Source organism: Saccopteryx leptura, chromosome 1, assembly GCF_036850995.1.
Source record: "Saccopteryx leptura isolate mSacLep1 chromosome 1, mSacLep1_pri_phased_curated, whole genome shotgun sequence".
Lineage (NCBI taxonomy): Eukaryota > Metazoa > Chordata > Mammalia > Chiroptera > Emballonuridae > Saccopteryx > Saccopteryx leptura.
Window position 1 is genome coordinate 95684296 of NC_089503.1, and position 26899 is coordinate 95711194.

The 26899-nt window shown below is 42.0% G+C and overlaps 1 pseudogene; it reads right to left on the minus strand.

The window, feature by feature from the left end:
- Positions 1-16818: 16818 nt before the first annotated feature.
- LOC136388962 (COX assembly mitochondrial protein homolog pseudogene) lies at positions 16819-17146 on the minus strand (annotated as a pseudogene).
- Between the last annotated feature and the right edge of the window lie 9753 nt (positions 17147-26899).

Genomic DNA, 26899 nt, shown 5'->3' on the forward strand with positions numbered 1-26899 from the left:
TGATCATTACCTTCCTCTCTTTCTAACTGAAGACAAATCTTCTGTTCATAACTCCCAACAGCACAGGGAATACTACTTTCCAAACTGGTTCCAAAGTCACATTACTCTACTCTTGGAGAATCATTGTACATGGCCATGAGGAGATAAAGTGTGTAGTTTTGTTTAATCCAGTATTTTTCAAGCTTATTTGACTATAGAACACTTTTGCATTCAAGGTAGTGAAGCGAGATGTTTCACAGACATAACCTTGTACTGTGAGAAGGACTAGTCACTCATATGACCATGGTTCAGAGCCACAGGGCAACCTAGTTCTTAATCTTGGAGGTCCTATCTTGTCCAGTAAGGGGAAGTGGAGGTCACGGGGGATAGTGATGACCTAGAGCAGGGGTCCCCAAACTATGGCCTGGGGGCCGCATGCGGCCCCCTGAGGTCATTTATCTGGCCCCCGCTGGACTTCCGGAAGGGACATCTCTTTCATTGGTGGTCAGTGAGAGTACTGTATGTACTGGAGTACTGTATGTGGTGGTGCCACAAAGTGCAGCGTCGCTCATGTACAGTACTACTTCTGTTTTGTTTTTTTACTTTAAAATTAGATATATGCAGTGTGTATAGGGATTTGTTCATAGTTTTTTTTTTTTTTTTTTTTTTTGTATTTTTCTGAAGCTGGAAACGGAGAGAGACAGTCAGACAGACTCCCACATGCGCCCGACTGGGACCCACCCGGCACGCCCACCAGGGGCGAAGCTCTGCCCACCAGGGGGCGATGCTCTGCCCCTCTGGGGCTTCGCTCTGCCGCGACCAGAGCCACTCTAGCACCTGGGGCAGAGGCCAAGGAGCCATCCCCAGTGCCCGGGCCATCCTTGCTCCAATGGAGCCTTGGCTGCGGGAGAGGAAGAGAGAGACAGAGAGGAAGGAGGAGGGGGGAGTGGAGAAGCAAATGGGCACTTCTCCTATGTGCCCTGGCCGGGAATCAAACCCAGGTCCCCTGCATGCCAGGCCGACGCTCTACCGCTGAGCCAACCGGCCAGGGCCATAGTTCTTTTTTTAAAGTCTGGCCCTCCAACAGTCTGAGGGACAGTGAACTGGCCCCCTGTGTAAAAAGTTTGGGGACCCCTGACCTAGAGCATTAGGAAATTTCCTACTCAAATACTATAGTTTCCATTTCCTGGAAAGCTCTCAACTTTCTCCTTTGGGTTTGTTCCTACAGTTAGCACCACAGGCCAGGCCATCATCATCTCTTGCCTGAACTAACAAATGAGTTCTTCCTACCTGGTCTCCTAGTTTTAACAATTTCCCCCCTCTCCTCCAATCATGTCCTGATATTGCAGGTAGAACAATCTTTTTAAAGTTATAGTTCTTCTCTTCTCTAAACTGTCACCGAATTGATAAGACCTTGCATGTTCTATCTCCCCACAGATATCTATTTGCAGTTCCCAAATATTCTAATTTCTTTCTAGTCTCCTGAGCTTTGCACATTATTTTGTCCCTGCTTCAGGTTGTGTAATATACAGTATTAGAAGGTTCCCCTCAAACACCACCATCATAAAAAATCCACAACTCTCTCATTCCAGATTTGCTGTGGTTGCATAAAATGTCACCATTGGGTGAGATTAATATGTGCTTTCTCCTGTTAGATGGCAAATAGCTGGCGTGGGGCAGGTGATAGGGGTTGGGGACTTATACACGAGTATGATTTCTAGACATTAAAGACCATATTGTGTACATGAATCTCCAAACCGTTCCAGTTGACAGGGCTGAAGCAATTAGCAGTGGGCGAAGAGATCAGGTTAGAATTCTGAAATTCAGAGGCCAACACATGGAACTCCACTTGGCCTGGACCCTTCTTCTGAACTCCAGACACTATGGCCACAGAAGCCCATTTCTCCACATCAGACACCCCTGCCTTGAAAATGGAGGAAAATGGGCATAGAAAAGGAAACCTGAAGTGTGCGATGCCACTGCTGGCCTAGAGGAGCACCAGCCGGTGTTTTGGCTGGGAGGCCCTCTCCTCCCTCTTCTGAGAATTGCTCATGCAGCAAGTGGGGCTTTCTCAAACACAACATTTTTATTTAACCAATTCAGAAAGAAGTTAACTTCTCTCGAAGCATTTCACATAATTGGAAACATGCATTCTGGCAAAGAGGGATGGAGAAATTCTTGATACAACTCCAGCAAAAAGGCTAATCTATCAACCAAGTGGCCCGACAGAGGCTGGCCCACTGGAGCCAGCATCTGAACAGGAGAGGAAGCACAGCACTGTGGCTGTGCAGGCAGATAGCAGTGAATACTGGGCAGACCTGCACAGAAAGGCAGAGGAGAGAGCAGAAAGGAAGAGGCTCTGGCCAGGTTGCTCAGTGGTCGAGTGTTGGCCTAGTGTGTGGAAGTTCTGGGTTCAATTCCCAGCCAGGGTACAGAGGAGAAGTACCCATCTGCTTCTCCACCCTTCTCTCTCTTTTTTCTCTCTGTCTCTCTCTTCCTCTCCCACAGCTAAGGGTCCATTGGAGCAAAGTTGGCCCAGGCACTGGGGATGGCTCCAAGGCCTCTGCCTCAGTCGCTAAGAAGAGCTGCATTGCCTGGCCCTGGTCAGTTGGCTCAGTGGTAGAGCATCGGCCTGGCATGCAGAAGTCCCAGGTTCGATTCCCGGCCAGGGCACACAGGAGAAACGCCCATCAGCTTCTCCACCCCTCCCCCTCTCCTTCCTCTCTGTCTTTCTCTTCCCCTTCCGCAGCCAAGGCTCCATTGGAGCAAAGATGGCCCGGGCGCTGGGGATGGCTCCTTGGCCTCTGCCCCAGGCGCTAGACTGGCTCTGGTTGCAACAGAGCGACGCCCCGGAGGGGCAGAGCATCGCCCCCTGGTGGGCATGCCGGGTGGATGCGGGAGTCTGTCTGACTGTCTCTCCCCGTTTTCAGCTTCAGAAAAAAAAAAAAAAAAGAGCTGCATTGCTGAGCAATGGAGCAAAGGCCCCAGATAGGTAGAGTATCTCTCCATAGTGGCCTTGCTGGGTGGATCCGGTCAGGGCGCATGCAGGGGTCTATCACTCTGCCTCCCTGCTTCTCACTTAAGAAAAATAAAATAAAATAAAAAAAGAAAGAAAGAAAAGAAGGGGGAAGACTAAAAATAGGGTCATTTTTTCCTAATGCTAGGGCAAACCTTTTACCAAAGAGAAATGTAACACAGACTGATAACGTGTTAACAACTAACAGAGTGCTTAATACTATGCGCAGATATGTCAATGATAAACATCCTGTCTATACTGTGTGGTATAAAGGAAAGACGTTGGGTTGCCTCTGTCACTTATTAACAAGTTTCTTAACTTCTCCATACCTCTTTCCTTGAAGACAAGTTTGGGACCCCGATATTTAGCCATAGAGCTGTCACTTGGTTAAAAAAATACTTATAAAATATGCTTAGTACAGTTATTGGCATTCCATATTAACAAAACCTTGCAAGTTACTTTTGAGGACTTGACTTCCTCCTATAAACTACTATATATTTATAAGATCCTGTTGGCCAGCTAATGAAGGGAGAAGAGATACCACCAGGCCAAGCACTGAAGATCCTCGGGTTATTTTGGTGACTGTGTGGTTCTCAGCTGGTCACATATTATCACGGGTCTCTGGGCTCTCCTCTTTTAAGGCCCCATCATGCCTGTGCTTGGCCTTGGTCTTCACTCCTCCTGACCTCACTCTCAGAGCTCTAGTCAGCACTCCCAGATCCTGATCCTCACCCTCTGCCTGTCATGTCTCCCATACCATACTGTCCTCTGCTCCCAAACTTGGTGGGATCTTTATTCACCCTTCTCGACTGCAGGAAGCTTCCAGGAATCATGACAATGACCAAATTCTATGGAAACAGAATGTTCCCAGCAGCAGCCTATGTTTTTCAGCATGACTTCATTCCTGGATCTGAGAGTTTGTGGGTGTTAAAAATCCAGTCTTGGGAACACCCAGGCCTGACTTTGAATTCTGCCTCAGTTATCTACCAGCTGTGTGACTTTGGAAGTCACTTTACTTCTCTGAACTTTGGTGCCTTCAACTGTAACGTAAGACTAATAACACCAGCCTCATGGTGATGTTAAGAAGGTGTTATTAGGATCTAGCACTTGGGAAATGTTTGACAGATATAAGTATTAAAAAAGGATATGCCTATAAGTGTATACATATATATGTATTAATACACATATGTGTACACACACACACACATGTATATGCCCTCCCCCCCTTCTTCAACATCCATCTTTATCCTAGGGCTCAGAGAAAAGCAGCATATACTTAGAGCCTGATCACTCAGTTGGGACCTGGCTTCTTATTCCACAGTGACTCTACCTAGCTGTGTGACTCTGGAGAAGCTACTTCGTGGTGGTCCAGGCACTCACCTGAGGTCTGGGCATAAAGCAGACACTTGTTATAGAAAGACAAAGAGAGGACTGGGGGATGTAGGGGCTGAGGAGCAGAGGTCCTCATGGGATTTCACATTTGTCAAGACTGAGCTGTGAGAAAGAATGGGGAGGGGCCATTGCACTCAACCTTGATCCCTTGCAGCTCCCTCCCCAGACCTTGCTTCTCACAGCCACCTTGTGGAAGGTAGGAAAAGGGCCTCTCCCTCTGGCCACAGCCTTTCTCTCTGAGCTGAAGGCCGCTGCCACACTGAGGCTAGTTGTGTCCTTAGAGTCCCTGAGCTCCTGCCCATGTGGCAGTGACTTCCCAGATAACTGCAGGGTCATCACAGTCCCGGGGGCCCACTGTGTGCTGCGAAGCAGCTTTCCCACCAAATGAGGGCCTTGGGACTGTACTAATTCTTGTGTCTAAGTTGGATACTGAGATCCTAGTTCTGACACATGGACAGAATGCTTGGAAACCCAGGTCCTGGAAAACCAGGAATAAGATAAAGTTGAGATGCAGAGAGTGAGACCCAGAAGAACATGAACTAAGTGGAAAGGAGAGGAGCTTGTGTATGTAAGGGCCCCAGATACCTGGCACTGCATTTGCATTTATATGTATTTACATCTCATTTATATTCTTGCAACAATCATGTGAAGTAAGCACTATTAGTAGTCCCCTTTTAGAGATGAAGTTCAGGCTGAGAGCTTATACAACTTTCTCAAGCTCACCTAGCTAGTAAGTCCTAGTGTCAGGACTTGAATCTAGGTCTTCTGACTTCACAGCCTGAGCAATAAACCACTAAATCATATGGGATGTCCAAATGACAGTCAATTCTATCAACAGACTTGTGAGATCTAGGCATCATTATTCTTGGGAGAATTAAGACCCAGGCTTTCCAAAAGATTCCCAGCAGGGATTTGAACCCAGATGCATCTCACATCAAAAAACCTGTGTGAGAGTGGTTCCCTCCTCCTTTTCTGCAAGGGAGAAGGGGAGCTAGCCTGTGTTCCCTCATGATGGGGCATGCACAAGTGGAATTCTGTGGTCCCTGCATTCCTGGGACTCTTAATCATTTTCAATAGCACTGACAACTTTGTTTAGGAAAACACATTTAACATCAAGAGGAAGCATAAAATTCAGGAGGGATTTGCTTCATCTGGTACTGTATTATGAGAGCCATTTTGGCTTACTTAAAGTATGAAAAGCATTTTGCATTTAAGTCAATAAAAGTCTGTGAGTCCACTGATAATTATCCAACTCCAAATTTATGATTCCTACGTATCATTGGACGAAATGTGAAGTATAACAACAACCTTGCAAAATTATGACCTATTAAAAGAAGAATGTGAAATATTTATTAAAGCGACATGCATTGATGAAATAGACAGCGTGAGGCCCAATTCTTGAGGATGAGAATAACAATTTTGAGCAAACACCGGTGTTACATTCTGCTCTTTTGCAATAGTTATTAACATCTGTCACACAAGGCCAGAAAATTTGCATAAAATATAATTAGTGACCAGGAGGAAGTGAGCAGGGGAACCAGGCCCAGAAGACATGTGAAATACCTTTAAAACGTCAAGAAATCTTACTTTGCATATGTGTGGGCCAAGGAGTTTAGCATCAATATGGGGCCATTTCTCAAGCAGACCTCACACTGTGCTACAAAAAGGCCCTGAAAAGATGGGCTTTCCCCACTGCCCCTCTGAAGAGGATGGTGAATAGAATCATTTATAAGCATCTATGGTTGCCATCATTTTTTTTGGAAAAAAATTTTATTTTTAAATTTATGGTATTGACATGGTTTCAAGTGTCCCATTTAATATAACACAATCTACACACCAATTGTGTCCTCCATGCTCCATGCAAAGTCTCTTTCCACCCCCATTTCCCCCTCTGTGCCCCATTCTTTGACCTCTACCTCTCCTTCCCTTTGCTACCCTGTTGTCTGTATACAGAAGTTATGTGTATATGTTTTTTTGAGAATCTTTTCACCTTCTTTGATCCAATCACCTCTTCCCCCTTCCCTCTGACAGCTGTCCCTCTGCTCCTTGTGACACTGCCTCTGCCTCTATTCCATTCCTCAGTTCACTTTGTTCATTAGATTCCACATATATGTGAGATCATATGGTATTTGTTTTTCTCTGCCTGCTTATTTCACTTAGCATAATAAGCACCAGGTCCATCTATGCTGTAGCAAAAGGTAGGATTTTCTTCTTTTTCACAGCTGTGTAGTGTTCCATTATGTAAATGTACCACAGCTTTATTATCCACGCACTCACTGATGGACACTTGGGCTGTTTCCAGGTTTTGGCTATTGTAAACAATACTGCAATAAACATGGGGGTGCATATCTTCTTTTGAATTAGTGATTTGGTATTCTTAGGATGTATTCTAGAAGTGGGATAGCAGGGTCATAAGGCAGTTCCATTTTTAATTCTTGAGGAAACTCCATGCTGTTTTCCACAGTAGTTGCATGAGTCTGCATTCCCACCAGCAGTGCAGGACGGTTCTTGTTGGGCAAATGAGTTTGTAAAATTTGTGTTTTGGGGGTTTATTCAGTTTTATTTTAAAAAATAGCACTGGGCAGCCACATATGTGCTTGCTCTCAGAGCAGGGCAGTTGATTGCAAATTGTAGATTGCATGCCTGATTGGAGAGGCCATTGTTTTACTAATATTTGCTGGAGGAGGGGTCTTTGTGGGCCCAGCCAGTTTTTGCAGGGAGAGCAGAAGGAAAAGGAGAGAGAAGCCATGTTGGCAGAGAAAGAGAAGGAGTGCAGAGGTAAAGCTGGAGCTGAGGGGCTTTGTGAGCTCCACTGAGGTTAGTTGGGGCCTTTGATTCCAGGAGAAACTGGAGCAGATCCTCCGGGTTGTAGAATCAGGGTATGCATGCATTGGAGCTTTGGGAGCCCTGAAGGAAAGGGAAGTGTTTTTCCTGCCTGTTTGCTCTTCGCAGGTCTGAGATTTTAATAAAGGAATAGCCCACCGTATTTTGGCTCCACTGTTTCTTTACTGTCTGCCCAAATCCAATGTGAACCTGCATGGCCACGACAACAGCGGCCACTGGCCATACAGTTCCCTTTCCTACACCCCCTCAGCAGCACTTCTTTGTTGATTTGTTAATGAAAGCCATTCTGGCAGGTGTGAGGTGATAACTCATTGTGGTTTTGAATTGCATTTCTCTGATGATCACTGATGTTGAACATTTTTCCATATGCCTATTGGCCATCTGTGTGTCCTCTTTGGAGAAGTGTCTATTCAGATCCTTTGCTTGTTTTTTAATTGGATTATCTTTCTGGTGTTGAGTTTTATACGTTATTTATAAATTTTGGTTATTAACTCCTTATCAGCTATATCAGCAAATATGTTCTCCCATAGGGTGGGCTGTCTTTTTATTTTGTTAATGGTGCCTTTTGTTGTGCAAAAGTTTTATAGTTTGATATAGTCCATATGTTTATTTTGTCCTTTATTTCACTTGTCCGGGGAGATATATTGGCAAAAAAATTGCTTCGAGAGATGTCAGAGAGTCTGCTGCCTATGTTTTCTTCTAGGATTATTATGCTTTTGCAACTTATATTTAGGTCTATTATTCATTTTGAGTTTATTTTGGTGAATATTATAAGTTGGTGGTCTAGTTTCATTTTTTTTGTATATACCTGTCCAATTTTCCCAACACCATTTATTAAAGAGACTGTCTGACTGCATTGTGTACTCTTGCCTCCTTTACCAAATACTAATTGATCATAAACGTGTGGATTTATTTCTGAGTTCTCTGTTCTGTTCCGTTGATCTGCATGCCTTTTCTTATGCCAATACCAGGCTGTTTTGATTACAATGGTCTTGTAGTAAAGCTTAATATTAGGAAGTGTGATACCTCCCATGTTGTTTTTCATTTTCAAGATTGTTGAGGCTATTTGGGTTTTTTTGGTTCCATATAAATTTTTGGACTATTTGTTGTAGATCTGTGATGCATGTCCTTGGTATTTTAATAGGAATTGCATTGAATCTGTAACTTGCTTTGGGTAGTGTGGACATTTTAATGATGTTAATTCTCCCTATCTATGAACACAATATATGCTTGCACTTGTTTTTATCTCCCTCAATGTTGGCTGTAGATTTGTCATATATGGCCTATACTATGTTGAGGTATGGTCCCTCTATTACCACCTTGCTGAGAGTTTTGTTTTTTTTTTTGTATTTTTCCGAAGCTGGAAACGGGGAGAGACAGTCAGACAGACTCCCGCATGCGCCCAACTGGGATCCACCTGGCACGCCCACCAGGGGTGACAATCTGCCCACCAGGGGGCGTCGCTCTGCCGCTACCAGAGCCACTCTAGTGCCTGGGGCAGAGGCCAAGGAGCCATCCCCAGCGCTGGGGCCATCTTTGCTCCAATGGAGCCTCGCTGCGGGAAGGGAAGAGAGAGACAGAGAGGAAGGAGGGGGGGTGGAGAAGCAAATGGGCGCTTCTCCTATGTGCCCTGGCTGGGAATCGAACCCGGGTCCCCCACACGCCAGGCCGATGCTCTACCGCTGAGCCAACCGGCCAGGGCCCTGAGAGTTTTTTTTTATCATAAATGGGTGCTGGGTTTTATTAAATACTTTTACTATGTCTATTGATATGATTGTGTGGTTTTTATCTTTCATTTTGTTTATGTGATGAATTATATTTATTGATTTGTGAATATTGTGCCAGCCATTTCTCCCCAGAATAAACCTTGCTAGATCATGGTGTATGATCTTTTTCTAAAATATATTGCTGTAGGCCCTGGCCGGTTGGCTCAGCGGTAGAGCGTCGGCCTGGCGTGCGGGGGACCCGGGGTTCAATTCCCGGCCAGGGCACACAGGAGAAGCGCCCCTTTGCTTCTCCACCCCCCACCCCCTTCTTCCTCTCTGTCTCTCTCTTCCCCTCCCGCAGCCAAGGCTCCATTGGAGCAAAGATGGCCCGGGCGCTGGGGATGGCTCCTTGGCCTCTGCCCCAGGCGCTAGAGTGGCTCTGGTCTCAGCAGAGCGACGCCCCGGAGGGGCAGAGCATCGCCCCCTGGAGGGCAGAGCGTCGCCCCTGGTGGGCGTGCCGGGTGTATCCCGGTCCGGCGCATGCGGGAGTCTGTCTGACTGTCTCTCCCCGTTTCCAGCTTCAGAAAAATACTATATATATATATATATATATATATTGCTGTATCTGGTTTGCTATATTTTGTTGAGAATTTTAGCATCTCTGCTCATCAGAGATATTGGCGTATAGTTTTCTTTCTTTGTAGTGTCTTTGCCTGGTTTGGAATTAGGATAATGCATTCCTCGTAAACTGAGCTTAGAAGTCCTTCCTCCTCTTGAATTTTTGGAATAGTTTGAAAAGGATAGGCTTTAGTTCTTCCTTGAATGTTTGGTAACATTTATCCATAAAGACATCTAGTCCAGGACTTTTATTTGCTGGATATTTTTTATTACTGTTTGAATTTCATTTGTTGTAATCAGTCTAAGTTTTCTGATTCGTCCAGATTTAATTTTGAAAGATTGTATGTTTCTAGGAGTTTATCCATGTTACCCAGGTTGTCCAATTTTTTGGCATATAGTTCTTTTGTTTCTATCTATCTATCTATCTATCTATCTATCTATCTATCTATCTATCTATCTATCTATCTATCATCTATCTATTTATGTATCTATCTAGTGAGAGGAGGGGAAATAGACAGATTCCAGGAACCAACTGGAAAGTCCACTAGGGGGCAATGCTCTGCCCATCTGGGGCTATTGCTCCATTGCAGCCAGAGCCATTTTTTAGCACGTGAGGCAGAGGCCATGCAGCCATCCTCAGTGCCTGAGGCCAACTCGCTTGAGCCAATTCAGCCTCAGCTGCAGAAGAAGAAGAGAGAGGGAGAAGGGGGAGGGTTGGAGAAGCACATGTTCACTTCTCCTGTGTGCCCTGACCGGAAATTGAACCAAAACATCCACATGCTGGGCGGACGCTCTACCACTGAGCCAAACAGCCAGGCTGGCATATTGTTCTCTATAGTATATTCTTACAATACTTTGTTTACCTGTAATGTCAACTGTTACTTTTCATTTCTAATTTTATTTATTTGGGTTCTGTCACTTTCTTTCTTGATGAGTCTGATTAAAAGTTTGTCAATTTTGTTTACCTTCAAAGAACCAATACAAAGAATACTTTTGGATTGATCTTTTGTGTTGTCTTTTTTTTTTTTTTAGTCTCTATGCCATTTATTTCTGCTATGATCTTTATTATTTCCTTCCTTCTATTTCCTCTGGGCTACATTTGTTGCTTTTTTCTAGTTCTTTTAAGGTATAGGGTTAGACTGTTTATTTAAGATTTTTCCTGCTTCTTGAGATATGCCTGTGATGCTATGAACTTCCTTCTCAGGACTGCTTTCACTGTGTCCCATAGAGTTTGGGTTGTTGAATGTTCATTTGTATTTGTTTGCAGGAAATTTTGTTTTCCTCTTAGTCTCATTGTTAACTCATTTATTATTTAATAACATGTTATTTAGCCTCCTAGCATTTAATACTTGTTTTTTTTTCCAGTTTTTCATTGTAGTTGATTTCTAGTTCATGTCATTGTGGTCAGAAAAGATGCTTTATAGGATTTCAATCTTCTTAAATTTATTGAGACTTTTTTTGTGTCTAAATTGTGGTCTAGTCTAAAAACTGTACTATGTATACTTGAAAAGAATGTATATTCTGCTGCTTTGGGGTGAAATGTTCTGAAGATATCAATTAAATCCAATTGATCTAGTGTGTAATTTAAGACCACTGTTTCTTTGTTGAATTTCTGTCTGAAGTATCTATCCATTAATGTTAGTGGAGTGTTAAAACACCCTACTATTGCTTTGCTGCTGTTGATCTCTCCCTTTATATCCATCAAAATCTGCTTTATATATTTAGGTGCTCCTATATTGAGTGCATAAATATTTTCAATGTTTATATTCTCTTGTTGGATTGCTCTTTTTATCATCACGTAGTGACCTTCCTTGTCTCTTACTATAGCCTTTGTTTTAAAGACAATTAGACAATTGTGATATAATTATTGCTACCACAGCTTTTTTAAATTTTCATTTGCATGGAATATTTTTTTCCATTCTTTCACTTTCAGCCTGTGTGTGTCTTTTGTACTGAGATGGGTTTCTTCTAAATAGCATATGCATCAGTCATCTTTTCTTATCCATTCAGCTACCTTATGTCTTTTGATTAGAGTATTTAATCCATTTACACTTAAGTTTTTTTTATTTTTTTAATTGTAATTCATTGTGTTAACATGTAATCCATTTACATTTAAGGTTATTCTTGAAGTGCATTTATTCTTTTGTCATCATTTTAGCCCTTTTTGCATCTCTGCCCTTCCTACCAATCTTGATGTGGCTTCTTCTGTCAATTCTTGGTTATAAGACTTCTCTTAATTTAGCCTTGAGTTTGTTTTTCAGGATTATTGTTCTTAAATTTAGTTATAACTCCAGTTTGGCCCTGGGAGGAAGCAAGTGGAACGTCAGCCTACACTGCCGCCATCTTGGATCCCCTATGGTTGCTATCATTGTGCCCCTTCAAGATTTAAGATGTGAACTTTTGGATCTTTTCTTCAATAAACATTATCTTTTAATATGTACCTTTTAAATAAATGGTGGCTCATCTAGACTAATCCTGGGAATGCAAATGATAGAATTACTCTGGAAAGTGCCTCAAGCTCTTCATGTCACCCAGCCATTTGAGTCTTCCCTGCTGAGACCTCAAAGTTCAGGAGGCAGGGATCATGGACCATCCTCCACCCCCCAAAATCTGTGATTAGTCCAAATTCCTGACCTAAGGAAGCATGACAAATGGTTGTATTGCCAGTGGAAATGGGTTTCTTTATGGAATCACAAGAAAAACATTTCACGGACCTGTTGGAAGGATGAAGTGCAGTGATAAGGTTTATTGAAGCTGGAGCAAACACAAATGACTGTCCCCAGGTGGTTCAGCTCTATCCTGCTGTGAAAAAAGTCCAACCTGGCCTTCATTAAGCCAAGAAGAAGAGCCAGGGTCCAGAAATTCTGTGCCATTGGTTCAGCATTGGCGAGGTATAATTCAGTTAATTTCATGCCAAAGCTTAGTCCTGCTCAGTCTCTGTCCTTGCCTGCTAGCTTAGTCTCTGTTCCTGTTGCGCTCAGTGCTACATTGACATACCCAGACTTGTACTTGAGCTGGTGTTCACATGGCTGCTATGGAGAAAGAACACATGCAATGACTATTTGCTACCAAGCGAGAGGTCTTTGTTAAGCTATGCTTATGTTATCTTGGGTTTTTAAACTGAGCAATCTCTTTCCCAATCCTTCCAGGCTTGTGCTGGGTCTTCCTTCTAAGCAATCTGGTCTTTTCCCAAGGCTAAACACCTCCCCTTTATGGTCACCATCTTGGCTTCTACTGCACATGCCTCAAATAGAAGGACCTCTCCCTGTATCATCTTGGCTCCTATTGCATGTGTCCCAAAGTTGTGTTGCACCATCTGGTTTCTGCTGTGCATGTGCTTACCTCCCACTGCACTATCTTGGTTTCCACTGTGCATGCCTCAGCGGAGGAATTTCCCCTGTTGTTTTATCCCATCCGTCCTCCTTGGTAATCCTGGCTAATGACCAGTAAAGATCCTTCCTGCCCTCTTTGAGGGTTACGTCCCAAGGGTGGAGGATTCAGGGGTCCCCTAGGGAACCAATGAATGCTGTGGCTTCTTAGTGAATGAGGCTTAATATTTAATTACCTTTGCTCCCTTTATTTTATTAATATCTAGCTACCTGTGCTAACAGTTGTGTTTTATGCCACAGAGTTTGGGAGATTTGTTATGCAGCAATAGAGAACCAGAATGTGACAGGTTCTCCTAAATTTTAGATGCAATAGAAAATTCAAAATTTAAAAATAATCACAACCAGGCAACGACGCTGGTCAATATTGTGCGGGCCAAATGCAGTTGTTCAGTCTGCCTCATAGGATAACCAGTTTGAGATGTCGACTAAGAGGAATTATAAATGCTAAGCAGTCAGTGACAAATGGGACTGGAAGAGAACCAGCGGGAGGCGGGGGAGATAATTCCTCCAAGGGAGGTGGCAGGAGCAGTGCTTAGTGAGGTGCCCAGAATTACAGCAGGTTTTCCAAAAATGAATATTAAATAAATGAGGGCTCTCATTGAGAGGCCTGAGAACCCTGCCTGAGCTATAATATGTTGGTTTCTCATGCACCACACACTAGGCTTTTCAGAATTTACTCAAGCAAATCATTAATATCTATTTTTTAACCCACATATTCTAAATATTTGCTCCCTACAGGGAACTGCAGTTTAGAGGGTCCCATTTGTTTCTTCCTTGCCTGGGAGCAGCCAAATGCTGAATTTTCCTAGTTTAGTTGTAAAAAAAAAAGTTACTGTGCTGGATAAGATAGAGGAAACTTGTAAGGACACTTAGCCATGCAAACAGAATCCATGTAAATAAGGCTGTGTGTGGGATGTGTGACAAACTCCCACCTGGGCAAGACTGGTGTATCTTAGGAGTAGCTTGTTTCCGGTTATTCCTAGGATAGTGAAATCCATTTATATGAGGAGACAGCACAAGAGCACAAGAGGAATCAGATAATTCTAAAGGGCCAGCCCAGGTCCTTCCCTGCCCTTCTTCAAGCTGATTCCCTGAGAACTTCCACCCATCTCCTTCTGGCATCGTCACTTTTTCTCACAGGGAGGAGCTCACTGTCCTCCTTTCCATGTGTCTCCTCCTATCTGAGTTATTTAGGTTAGAAGAGCATCCTGAGCCTCTGCTCACGGATAGAAGACTGTTGACAGAATGTGTTGGGTGGTGAAGAGATGAGACTGGTATTCTTGGATGTGTCCTTCATGTCCAGTTTTCTTTGTAGTTGCAGGCTCATATTTTTTATTTTTATTTTTTGAGACTAATAGTTAGTGAAAACACCTATCTCAAGAAGAGACACTTTATAAGAAAGCTGGCTAGTACCAGCGTAAGCCAAAAGGAGACAGAAACTATTTCCCTAATTAGCATCTTCCATTTCCTCAGACCTATGAACACCTGTTAGGGTGCAGGAGTGATGATTCTGCATGTGGTTTCTAGCTTACTCTCTCTGGTTTCCATGACAATAAAGAAGCCACACTATTCTTTTGGGTTGCTCACTTTGACATCAGGAAGGGCATCCCACTCACAGTTCTGATTCTTAGATTATCTCATCTCCCAGATTCATTTCTTTCTGCTACTTCTTTCCATTAATGCCTTTGCTCTAGCTGGTCCTGCCACTTCAAATGCTCTTTTCCTTATAATTTTGTTATTCTGACTTCTGTCTATTCTCTCAAACATGACAAAATATGTCTGTTTCCTATACAGAATTCTGCTAGAAACTTAGTAAAAGAAACTTGTAATCTCCAAGGGAGCACCTCATCATGGAAGCCTTCGCTGCTCCTTTCACTCCGAGTGTTTCTGTGTGCTCTCATAGACCCCCCTCCCCCGTTTCCATGGTGCGCCGATCAGAGACAAGTTCAAGGGCTTGATGATAAACTAGTCATACCTTACTGAGGGCTAGAGCAAAAATATCAGAGCCAGGGGGGTTATTTTGGGTAGACTACAGTATGATTCCCGATGGCCTGGAAGCAGCACATGGGAGAAGCCAAGGAGAATGGATGGGGTGAAAGCAGAGAGGGAGGAGCCATAGCCTGTGGTGGGCCAGCCTGGGAAGGTGAAGGACTCCCCTGGAGACACGGCTGGATCCTGGCACAGAAACACGGAATAAAAAGGGAAGTATAGAAGGAATGTCAGGAGGATGCTTTGGTCATACAGACCCATGACTTGCAAAGTTTTTTGAACCTTAACTCATAATAAGAAAAACATTTTATTTTATAACCCAGCAAACACGTATCCACACCCTATCTGGAAACAAATTTTGCAAAACAAGAATGCAAGGCACTGATATTTTCTATTCTGCTCTATTCTACTTCATTCCATTCTTCTTTGCTAGAAAAATGCTGGTTGCACTATAGTAATTTTATGACAATTAATGGGTCACAAGCCACAGTTTGTGGGAGTAAATGTTTTTTCTTCCAACATTTTGTTTTGAAAAAGTTAAATTCACAGTATAAACGACTAGAACAATGAACATCCGTATAGCCTTCATCTAGTTAACATTTTGCCACATCTCTGCAATGTCTGTGTGTAAATTACACACATATATGCATATATGTATATGTATGTATGTGTATAAATGTGTACACAGTTGATTTTCATTATTCACAGTAGTTATTATAGAATATAAAATTGCAGCAAACACTGAGTTAGTAAATATTGAGCCATTGTCCTTAAGATAAATATAGGGTTAGGTTCCTGTGAGCCTGTGGTCACATTTTCATTAACCTTGTTTCATGTGTGTTTCTTTTTATTTTTTTATTCAGTGAGAGGAGAGGAGGCAGAGACAGACTCCCACATGTGCCCCGACTGGGATCCACCTGGCAAGTCCACTAGGGGGCGATGCTGTGCCCATTGGCATTGCTCAGTTTGCTCAGCTACCAAGCTCTTCTTGGCTACTGAGGCAGAGGCCATGGAGCCATCCTCAGCACCTGAAGCCAACTTGCTCCAGTCAAGCCATGGCTGCAGGAAGGGAGGAGAGAGAGAGAGAAAGAGAGAGAGAGAGAGAGAGAGAGAGAGAGAGAAGTGAGAGGGTGAGGGTGAGGGTGAGGGGTGGAGCAGCAAATGGGCGCTTCTCCTGTGTGCCCTGACCAGGAATCAAACCTGGAACATCCACACGTTAGGCTGATGCTCTACCACTGAGCCAACCAGCCAAGGGCCATGTACTTCTTTTTAAAGGTATTGTATTTAATATATGTTGTTGATTCATTAATATTGAACTCATAGCTAGCAGCACTATAATTCATGGCTGAACAAAACTTATCTAATACGTGGATTTTCTCTGTGAGGCACATCACAGAGTCTTGTTATTAGGAACACTAGAAAACCCTTCAACACTATGTGTGAGCCTTTTTAAACAGCAAAATCTTCAACAAAAACACAAAAATGTGAAAAACATGGCATTAAACAGACTGTGAAAAGGACACTTGTTTATAGTATAAAACAAGTGAGATATGAAAGCAGAGTGTTGCCTTGTTTGACCTCAGCTGGAAATGTGCATATTGAGTGATTCAAATTTTCATCAACCTGGGCCTGTCTGTAAGTGACCATTAAAACACCAGAAATATTGATTTTGGGGTTACAAATTTAACAAGTAGGCAAACTTCCAAATATGGCATCTGTGAATAATGAGGATTGACTATGTGTATTTTTTTAATTAAATGTTTATTTCAAATAAAATTAATATTTCCATAATTTAGGGTAAAATAAACACACTTCCTTGAATCCATTATTTTAGGTCATTTTGATTTCCATGAATAGACTTACTGAGTATTATTTGAATATTTGCCTACATGCTTGTTGGGACTTTCTGTAGCTTTTTCTTGGTAGAAATTCTAGTTTCTCCGAATTCTTCCCATTCCTTCAGGTATTCATGCCATTTTGCATTTTTCATAAAAGGCAGGGTCATTAAAATAAGCGACTAGACATTCTTTTAATGCAGAATTTTCTTTCCAGCATTTTACTACCATAAGGATTCCAGACTCTTTGCAACATTTGGTAAGATCTTGAACTTGTTCAGAACATCTATCTCTCTCAGGCCTTTTTTCTCATTATCTTAAAGATTAAAACATCTTTTCAGCATGTCGGAGATGCTGCTTTGCCGGGCCGAGCGCCATCTTGGCGACCGAGACTGTATGCATTTTTGAAAATGCAAACACTCCATCTCTTCACTCCCGAATGAGTCTCTGAAGAATAAAGACATTCTTCAACATAACTCCATTACCATTATGCCACTCAGAAAAACTAACCTTCATCCAATATTGCCATGTGATATGCAGTTTATATTAAAACTTTGACAATTTTCCTCGATGATTTTAAGAGCCATTTTTGGAGAAGCAGAATCCAATCAAGATTCATCCACACATTGTGTTTAGTTATGCATCTTTATCTCCTTTAATCTAAAATAGTCTCCCATCTCTCTCTCCCTTTTTTTTTTTGACACTGACACTTTTGCAGAGTCCAAGCTAGTTGTCTCTTAGAATGTTCCGTGTTCTAAATTTATCTGAATGCTTCCTCGTGATCCAGTCCTGGTGAGACCTTTTGGCAGGATTACTGCATAGGTGATGCTGTGTGCTTCTGTGTGTATGCCAGGAGAGGTCATGATGTCAGTTTGTGCCTTCACTGCTAAGGCTGAGTGGATTTCTAGGTTAAGGGGATGACTCACAGTTTGAAAAGCACAGTTCTGTGTGACATAGAGGCAGTGCTATCAGCTGTAAGAGAGGGGAGATTGAGGGCTCAAAGGGAGGAGACAGAGCCTGGAATTATAGTTGTGATAAATGGGACAGTTAGGCACTGAAGAGCAGCCACCTCCCTCTGAGCAGAAGGCCCACATTTGTGGAGCCTTTAGCTTACTGAGAGCATGAAGAAACACAGTGTTAGTGTCTGGGGGCTGGGCTTTTGTTTTCAGTGAAATTAGGTCAAAGTTCCTTTAGGATAGATATAATTTCTTTTAAGCCTTGGGCTCAAAGTTATAAGCTTTCTAAGTGGTTAGGCAATTATTATGGATAGTAACAAAAGGCAGAATAGCTATCGCCTGACATAGTGTTTTTCTATGCCAGTACCACAGATGATTTAATATTTAATATGATTGTGGTCAAACCGAGTTGAAACAGAGCAAGCCTGAAGTGTTTCTAGCATCATAGCCAGGTGGCCAGGAGCCCAAGGTGATATAACCATGGTTTACTCACCAGCTCTGAGAATAACCTTAGGGGCTGGGTGAACTCTAAGACATCACTTGGTATTTCCTAACTGTGATTTGTAATGCATTTGTAAAGCCCATTTGAATCATCCAATTAGATCATGTTTTCCGAGGGGCCTTAATGCAGACTGCCAATGGCTTCATCAAAATCAAGTAGAGCCCCCATCACTTTACAAGGCTGTTTCAGGTGCTTCCTTGTAAACTGAGGTCCACTCTTGGTCATTCATTTGATTCTCACCACAGCCCTGTGCAGTATACGGGGCTGATGGTACTATTCCCATTTGTAGATGAGGAAGCTGAAACTCAGAAGTGAAACGACTTGGGAAAAGTCACAAGAAACACTGACTGGACGTCATGAACCCAAAACTTGACTTTTCAGTCAGATGCTCTTCCTACTGTGGCTTTGGAGTGAAGCAGGAGCGACAAGTCATTAACTGTTTAGGAAATAACCCCATGAACCATTGCCAGCTTGAGGTTCTGGGTTGGACTCCAGCAGTTCATGTCTGAGCGGAGAGAGGGACTGTGTGTGGTCAGAGTGCTCTGAAGGCATCCACTAAAAAAACTCTTTAATAACTTTCCACAAGGTCAGAAGGACTCACATGACTTGTTGCACCTAAAGTTATCCCAGAGCTTGGAGGTTAAGCTCATGGCTCAGAGTTGAACTGAGACTGGAACCCCAGTTCTCACTCTTATTCATGTGTGACCTTGAGCTTGGCATTCAGCTTTGTTCAGTGTTAAGTTTTCTCATTTGTAAAATGTGGATAATCCTAGGACTTACTGCTAGGTCCTATTATTGATGAAGATCAACTTATTAGATCTAAAGTACTTAGATCAGTAGTCAGCACTCTATAATGATTAGCTGTTATATAATGTTGTTAGTGAGCACTCAATAAGTAGACATTGTGGTGGCACTGGGACATTTTCATTAACAGTGGTTGCTCTTTGCAAATGGTGACCTTGAGTACTGCACGTATTTTGTGATAGTACTCAAAGAGGCTAAAGAAACTTCCCTCAGTATAGAAGCCCATGATTTTCACTTATGATGCATTCCCTAAGATAATTTTCCATTTTCTCATTATCATGAATTGAGGTAAGTGCTAGACAAACAGAGGTAGGAGATATGTTCATTTCCCTCAGAGTAATCATAGTTTGACTTGAGTGGCAGGTAGAGGTGTGGGGTGAAAAAATCCATGCATAAAACATAAAAGCTAGATAAGATAGTGTTGGCCAATGGAGAAGGTTAGGTCCCCTTAGGGTGTGGAGAATGGGAGTAGTGGTGGTGGCAAATAAAAGGGTGGCAAGTAAAAACAAGGCCTGGCAGAGGAGGTGGATTGGAGCATGGTCTTCTGTCTGTATTGAGCCATTTCTACATCCTCCTTGCTCATCAGTTATGAATGGGCCAATTCTTAGTAAGAGATACCAAATTAATGTGACTTTAGAGGCCCTCTAGACCTCATTGCCCTCAGGTTAGAGTTACCTTGTGGTCAGTTATCACTCTCAGAGAGTCCAGGCAGCTGGTGTGGGTGTCAGTCAGAGCCAGTATATACATGAGCCATGACACCTCTGTCTGCCTATTTATCTGTCTGTCCACCTGCCTATTAGTTTGTCTGCTCACCCAATTATTCATTCTTTTGTTCATCCTTTATCTTCCACATGTTTATTTGTTTGTCCATCTCTTCATTCACCTGTGCATGTCCATCCATCCACCCATCCATCAGTTCAATCATCCATCTATCTACCATCTATCTCTGTCCACCTGTCCTTTCCATATTTCTATTTCTATCTAATTCTACAAAAGATTTGCAGTGGATTGCAGAAAACTCACACCATAATAAAAATCAAGCAAATGCACACACAGACAATGAGAGGATGAGTAAAGTGTAGGAAGTCAAGAAGTAGAGAATGGAAATAATGGAAATAAAACTCAGAATATGCTGAAAGGACATAATTGGCTTCTGGTATAGTTGAGCCACATATTGTTTCTTAGTTATTTTTACATTTATTTTCCCTGAAGTGGAGACAATCTATTATATGTTCAGGGCAATAAAACATTTTTCTTGTTTTCAGTTCAAAAAAGACTTTATGTCATGAGGCTTCCTTCCATTTCTGGGTGAGGTAGGGGTCTGGTAATTCCAAACAGTGGCATCTAATCAGACAGACCTGAGTTCAAATTCTGCATCCATTACTCAATTAATGCATGACCTTGTGCAAATCACTGAGTCTCTCTAAGCCTTAATTTCTTTTATTTGTAAAAATGGGATAAACATGGTGGCTGATCTCAAAGGGCTGCAGCCAGGATTAACAAAGATTGTATATATAGAAAGTTAAAAGGTGCAGGACACATAGTCTTCAATAGATGGCAGCAGTTTTTACTATTGAACAATCTGTTGAATGTGCTTGGCTATTAGCATTCTCTCAGCTTCATGTAGAAACCATAGGGAGAATCAAGACCAGCATACCTGTGCCCAGGATAGTGCCTGTTAGCCCTGGATAGGCAGGGAAGATATTCTCATCCCCCCAGTAGATCTCTCCTGTAGATCTACAATTTAATTTTTTTCTGTCCCCAAGGGTCCAGTTGAGGAGGAGGACTTTATCAAACTGCTCTGAACCCATGGCCGCAGCTGGAAAGCAGAGACTTAGCAAGCTGCTGAGACTTTCCTAACCTTCCAGTGCCACCCCTTTGTATTTACAGATGATTAATTGCATAGGAGAGCAAGCCTACATCCTTCTCCTTGGCTGATATTTTCTCTATCCCTGAAGTCCATTATAGGTGACAGTAATACACTCTTAACTTTGCAGTCTGCCTGGGTCTGATTTGCATTCACAAAGTCTGTATATCCCAAAAATAAGTTGAACCATTTCCTTTTAGAGATCAAGGTGTAGGAGGCAGGGACAAGCAGTCAGTGCTGTAACTTACTTTGAGAGCAAGAGCCCCTGATTCTGTGATGAGTGGGTATATTCATGTGTGAGGGAAGGTAGGGTGAAAGTAGGACTATTTCATTTTGTTCTTACTTTAAGTATCATACAAATGATCTCTGGAATCCTCTGGCACCTGGTGGGCTTTGACTCAGCAAGCAATGAATTATGTCCCTAGTTGGTGTAAAATTACAAATATCTCTAAGATGTTCTGTGCTCTGGAAAAGGAGAGCCAACTCCTGTTGGCTCTGTGGCCTGCCCCATCTGGAGCAGACAGCAGCATCTCTCTCTCTCTGGGAAGGGGAAATGAGAAAGTGGGCAGGAGGCACTGGCAACAGAGAGACCAGAGAGGAGTATGATTGAGACACAGCTCGGGCCAGCTCTGGGGTCGTTGGGGAGGGGAAGGCAGAGTGAAGCCCCGTAGCCCTTTTCAGATTCCGTAGGAGACAGCCACTCAAATTGGTGTCTGGGGAGCTGCTGTGTGGTCACCAGCACTCAGGAGAGTGGACACTACTTGACAAAGGCTTCTTCATCTCAACCACAAATATTTACCAAGTCTCTCCATGTGGGACTGGAACAGACAGCCTAGAATATGTAGTCACCAGCATAAGACCAAGACATATAAAAGCTCCCAAGAGATCAATTATTTATTCAACAAAGATCTGCTTTTAAAAGGATATGTAATGATATGCCAATACATAACAATGTTTTCAATTTCTGTTATTTGAAAAACTAATTCAGTCATAGCATATGTCACCTGGTTCCCATAGAGCACCTCTTCTTACTTCTGTTGAGTCTGCTTATGGTCTGATTGTTGAGAGTGGATCTCTCCCACTGGCCTGCGAACAACATAGGGCAAAGATTGGATTTTGTTCATCTCACACTGTAATGTCCTCTTCTTTCTTTAATGCTTTTTCTGGTTTAGTAACCGGTAGCATTTAATAAATTGTGTCAAATGAGTAAGATGAAATTAATTGTTCTTGTCTCTGTTGATGGAGTCAAGCAAAGGCAAAGAGAATGCAAAAGTAAATAATTCCTTAGGCATTTATGATTGACCCAGAGTTTCAGTGGGCTACATCTTCTTTCTGCAGTTACCTCTGACCCCCACCCACCTGGACTTTACCTTGGGATTCTCAGCACCCTCTTGGACAGAGAGCTGAAGAGGTCATGAACATGCAGTTGATGAGAAGGTTGATTCCGTAAGTGTTGTTAAACAGAACCACAAGCCTAACCCTGTGCTGGTGCTGTTACAGAGGGGAGAAGAGTGGCTTATTATAACAGAAGCTCTTCATTTTCAGGTTTTGAGCTTGTAAGCTGGGCTGGCACCTTAATAAGTGCTTTACATTCATCAACTCATTCGATCCTCACAGCTCTTTTGAAGTATGTTCAACTGGTGTTTTAAAAAAAAGATTGCATCTTCTTGGTACAATTGAGCATTTTGGAAAAGAGGGTTAAGGCAAGATGTTTGGTTAGAAAAGGCAACCAAAGAGAAAGCCACTGGTGATGTATTCAAGTTTTACTTCTTTCAATATATATTTTCTCTGTGGAGAAATTGACACTGATTGATTGATTGATTGATTTAGAGAAAGTTCATTTAGAACAGCGGTTCTCATCCTGTGGGTCGCGACCCCGCCGGGGGTCGAACGACCAAAACACAGGGGTTGCCTAAAGCCATTGGAAAAAATGTATTGTATAATAAATATGTATTTTCCGATGGCTTTAGGCAACCCCTGTGTTTTGGTCGTTGGACCCCGCCGGGGTCGCGACCCACAGGTTGAGAACCGTGATTTAGAAAGTCACAGAGGTAGTGGAAGTGAGAAATTAGGTTCTAGTTCTGTCCTAAGGAATAAAGATGATGTTTGAAAAGCACTTAACTTAGTGCTTGGCACATAATGGACTCTTAGAAAAAATTAAGTTTGTTTTTTTAAAAAAAATGAAATTTATTGGGGTGACACGGGTTAAAAACATTATAAGTTTCAGGTGTACAATTTTATAATATAACATCTGTACACTCTGTCGCTCATCACCCAGAATACTGTTAATACTGTTTTTGTTTTTGATGAGAAATGTGTTAGATTGCAGTAATGGTTCCTAGTCTTTGCTCCCTTAGGGTAGGATTACACATTCATACTCTCTGTCCTACAACACAGTGCCTCTGGCTGGTAGGAGAGTGTATTTCTCTCCCCACTGGTGTTCAGCTTGGCCAGGTGACAGGACAGAGTCAAGCCTCATAAAGTGCTGCGTCTTTTGCCTTGGCCTTGTTTTCTAATCTGGAAATTAGGTTCTAGTTCTGTCCTAAGGAATAAAGATGATGTTTGAAAAGCACTTAACTTAGTGCTTGGCATATAATGGACTCTTAGGAAAAATTAAGTTTTTTTTTAAAAAAAAATGAAGTGAGAAGGCTGGGTTCAACAGGCTCAGGAAACAAGTCACAGAAGCAGAAGGGTCTGTGGAGCTTAGGAGAGAGAAGGGCAAAGGTAACACGCCTGGGGGGAGGGAAAAGAGAGGCACAGGTGTGCTCCCAGGAGGGAGAGCACCAACACTGAGTTTCCTTAACAAAACTGGTAAAAAAAAAAAAAAAAAAAAAAGATGCCAGTTATCTATAAACTAGCATCGGGCCCTCTCAGGGAACTGAGTGAAAACTCGTCATTTTTATTTTTGGCTGTGCTAATTACTTAAATATCACTTTAGTATTAGGTAGCCCCTCTTGTTAAAGTAGGGTTTCTTCAATGGGGATGTTAAGCTGGCTATAATACTGTTTTTGTTTTTGATGAGAAATGTGTTAGATTGCAGTAATGGTTCCTAGTCTTTGCTCCCTTAGGGTAGGATTACACATTCATACTCTCTGTCCTACAACACAGTGCCTCTGGCTGGTAGGAGAGTGTATTTCTCTCCCCACTGGTGTTCAGCTTGGCCAGGTGACAGGACAGAGTCAAGCCTCATAAAGTGCTGCGTCTTTTGCCTTGGCCTTGTTTTCTAATCTGGAAATTAGGTTCTAGTTCTGTCCTAGGGAATAAAGATGATGTTTGAAAAGCACTTAACTTAGTGCTTGGCATATAATGGACTCTTAGGAAAAATTAAGTTTTTTTTTTTTAAAAAATGAAATTTATTGGGGTGACACGGGTTAAAAACATTATAAGTTTCAGGTGTACAATTTTATAATATAACATCTGTTCACTCTGTCGCTCATCACCCAGAATCTAGTCTCCTTCCTGCACTATGTTCTTGACTCCCTTTAACCTCTTGATCCTCCCCCACCCCTCCCGCTCCAGTGACCACCCTTCTGTTGTCTGTGTCTCTGGGTTGGTTTGCTTTGTTTGTCCATTTGCTGCTTTTGTTTTCTATCCCACTATGAGTGAAATCTTACGATTTCTTGTCCTTTTCCATCTCATTTAGAAAAATGCAGTTTTCATCACTATTTTCTTTGTTATTATAGGTTAAGTTAATTCAGAGAGCAGTGTATGACATGGCTTTGATCCAAAGCCTTTGCCACCAGCGCTCAGGAATATCCAGCCTTGAGACCATTGCGTGGTTGCCTCACCCCACAGTAAGGCCCTTCCATGCTCTATTTTTGGGATTCTCAGTTCCCTGAGGGAACTGAGAGAGGCTTCATGTCTTTAGCGAGGCTGGAAATGTACCCATTAGATCTGATGATGGGAATTGCTTTTCACGGTGCTCTTTGTGTTGTGGTCATACTCACCTTTCAGATTACTTTCCTGGAAGGTAGATTTGACCCCTTCCAGCTCACCATTGTGTCCAGGGTCTGAGCTGCAAAGCCCCAGCCCAGTCCTTAGGAGTAAACCACTTAGTGATGCCACCTTAAAAAAATATACCTACAGAGTACCTATGAAAAACAGATATTAGGAAAACATTTGTCTGGTGATTTTTAAAATTAATTTTAATTTATTGTGTTTACATGGATTCAAGTATCCCACTGAATATAATACCCTCACCCCCCACCCCTGTGTCCCTTTATATATCCCCTTTGACTCCCTCCCCCCTTCCCTCTGGGATTTGCTGTCCTGTTATCTGTATCTGTATGTTATGTATATAATAATTTCACTAATCCTCTTCACCTTCTCTGATCCCATCCCCTCATCCCCCTTCCCTCTGACAGCTGTCCCTCTGCTCCCTGTGACCCTGCCTGTGCTTCTATTTCATTCCTCAGTTCACCTTGTTCATTAGATTCCACATATAAGTGAGATCATATGATATTTGTCTTCCTCTGCCTGGCTTATTTTACTTAGCATAATAATCTCCAGGTCCATCCATGCCAATGCAAAAGGTAAGATTTCCTCCTTTTTCTCGGCTGTATAGTATTCCATTGTGTATATGTACCACTGCTTTTTAATTCACTTGTCCACTGATGAACACTTGGGCTGTTTCCAGATCTTGGCTATTGTTAACAATGCTGCAATAAACATGGGGGCACATATCTTCTTTTGAATCAGTGATTTGGTATTCTTAGGATATATTCCTAAAAGTGGGATAGCTGGGTGAAAATGCAGATAACACCACTTTTAATATTTTGAGGATACTCCACACTGTTCTCCACAGTTCTGCACAAGTCTGCATTCCCACCAGCAGTGCAGGAGGGTTCCCTTTTCTCCACACCCTCACCAGCACTTATTGTGTGTTGTTTTGCTAATTAGCGCCATTCTGACAGGTGTGAAGTGGTATCTCATTGTGGTTTTCATTTGCATTTCTCTGATGATTAGTGATGTTGAGCATTTTTTCATATGCCTACTGGCCATCTGTATGTCCTCTTTGGAGAAGTGTCTATTCAGTTCTTTTGCCTGCTTTTTAATTGGATTGTTTACCTTCCTGGTGTGGAGTTTTAGAAATTCTTTAAAAATTTTGCTTTTTAACCCCTTATCCAATGTATTGGCTAATATGTTCTCCCATTGTGTAGGTTGTCTTTTTATTTTGTTAATGGTGTCTTTTGGTGTACAAAAGTTTTTAGTTTGATACAGTTCCATTTTTTATCTTGTCCTTTATTTCACTTGCATGTGGAGATAAATTGTCAAAAATATTGCTACAAGAGATATTAGAGAGTTTATTGCCTATGTTTTCTTCCAAGGTGTTTATGGTTTTGCGACTTACATTTAAGTCTTTTATCCATTTTGAGTTTATTTTTGTGAATGGTATAAGTTGGTGGTCTAGTTTCATTTTTTTTTTTTTTTTGCATGTACCTGTCCAATTTTCCAACATCATTTATTAAAGAGACTGTCTTTACTCCATTGCATGCTCTTATGCTTTTGTCAAATATCAGTTGACCATAAAGGCATGGGTTTATTTCTCGGTTCTCTTTTCTGTTCCAGTGATCTGTATGACTGTTCTTATGCCAGTAGCATGGTGTTTTGAGTACAATGGCCTTGTAGTATAACTTGATATCAGGAAGTGTGATACCTCCTACTTTATTCTTCATTTTCAGGATTGCTGAGGCTATTCGTGTTCTTTTTTGGTTCTTTATAAATTTTTGGAATATTTGTTCTATATCTTTGAAGTATGCCATTGGTATTTTAATAGGAATTATATTGAATTTATACATTGCTTTGGATAAGATAGATATTTTAATGATGTTTATTCTTCCTATCCATGAACACAGTATATGCTTCCACTTGTTTGTATCTTCTTTGATTTCTTTTATCAATGTTTTATAACTTTCTGAGTACAATAGTCTTTTACCTCCTTGGTTAAATTTACTTCTAGGTATGTACTTCATTTTTTTGGTTGTAATAAAGGGTATTGTTTC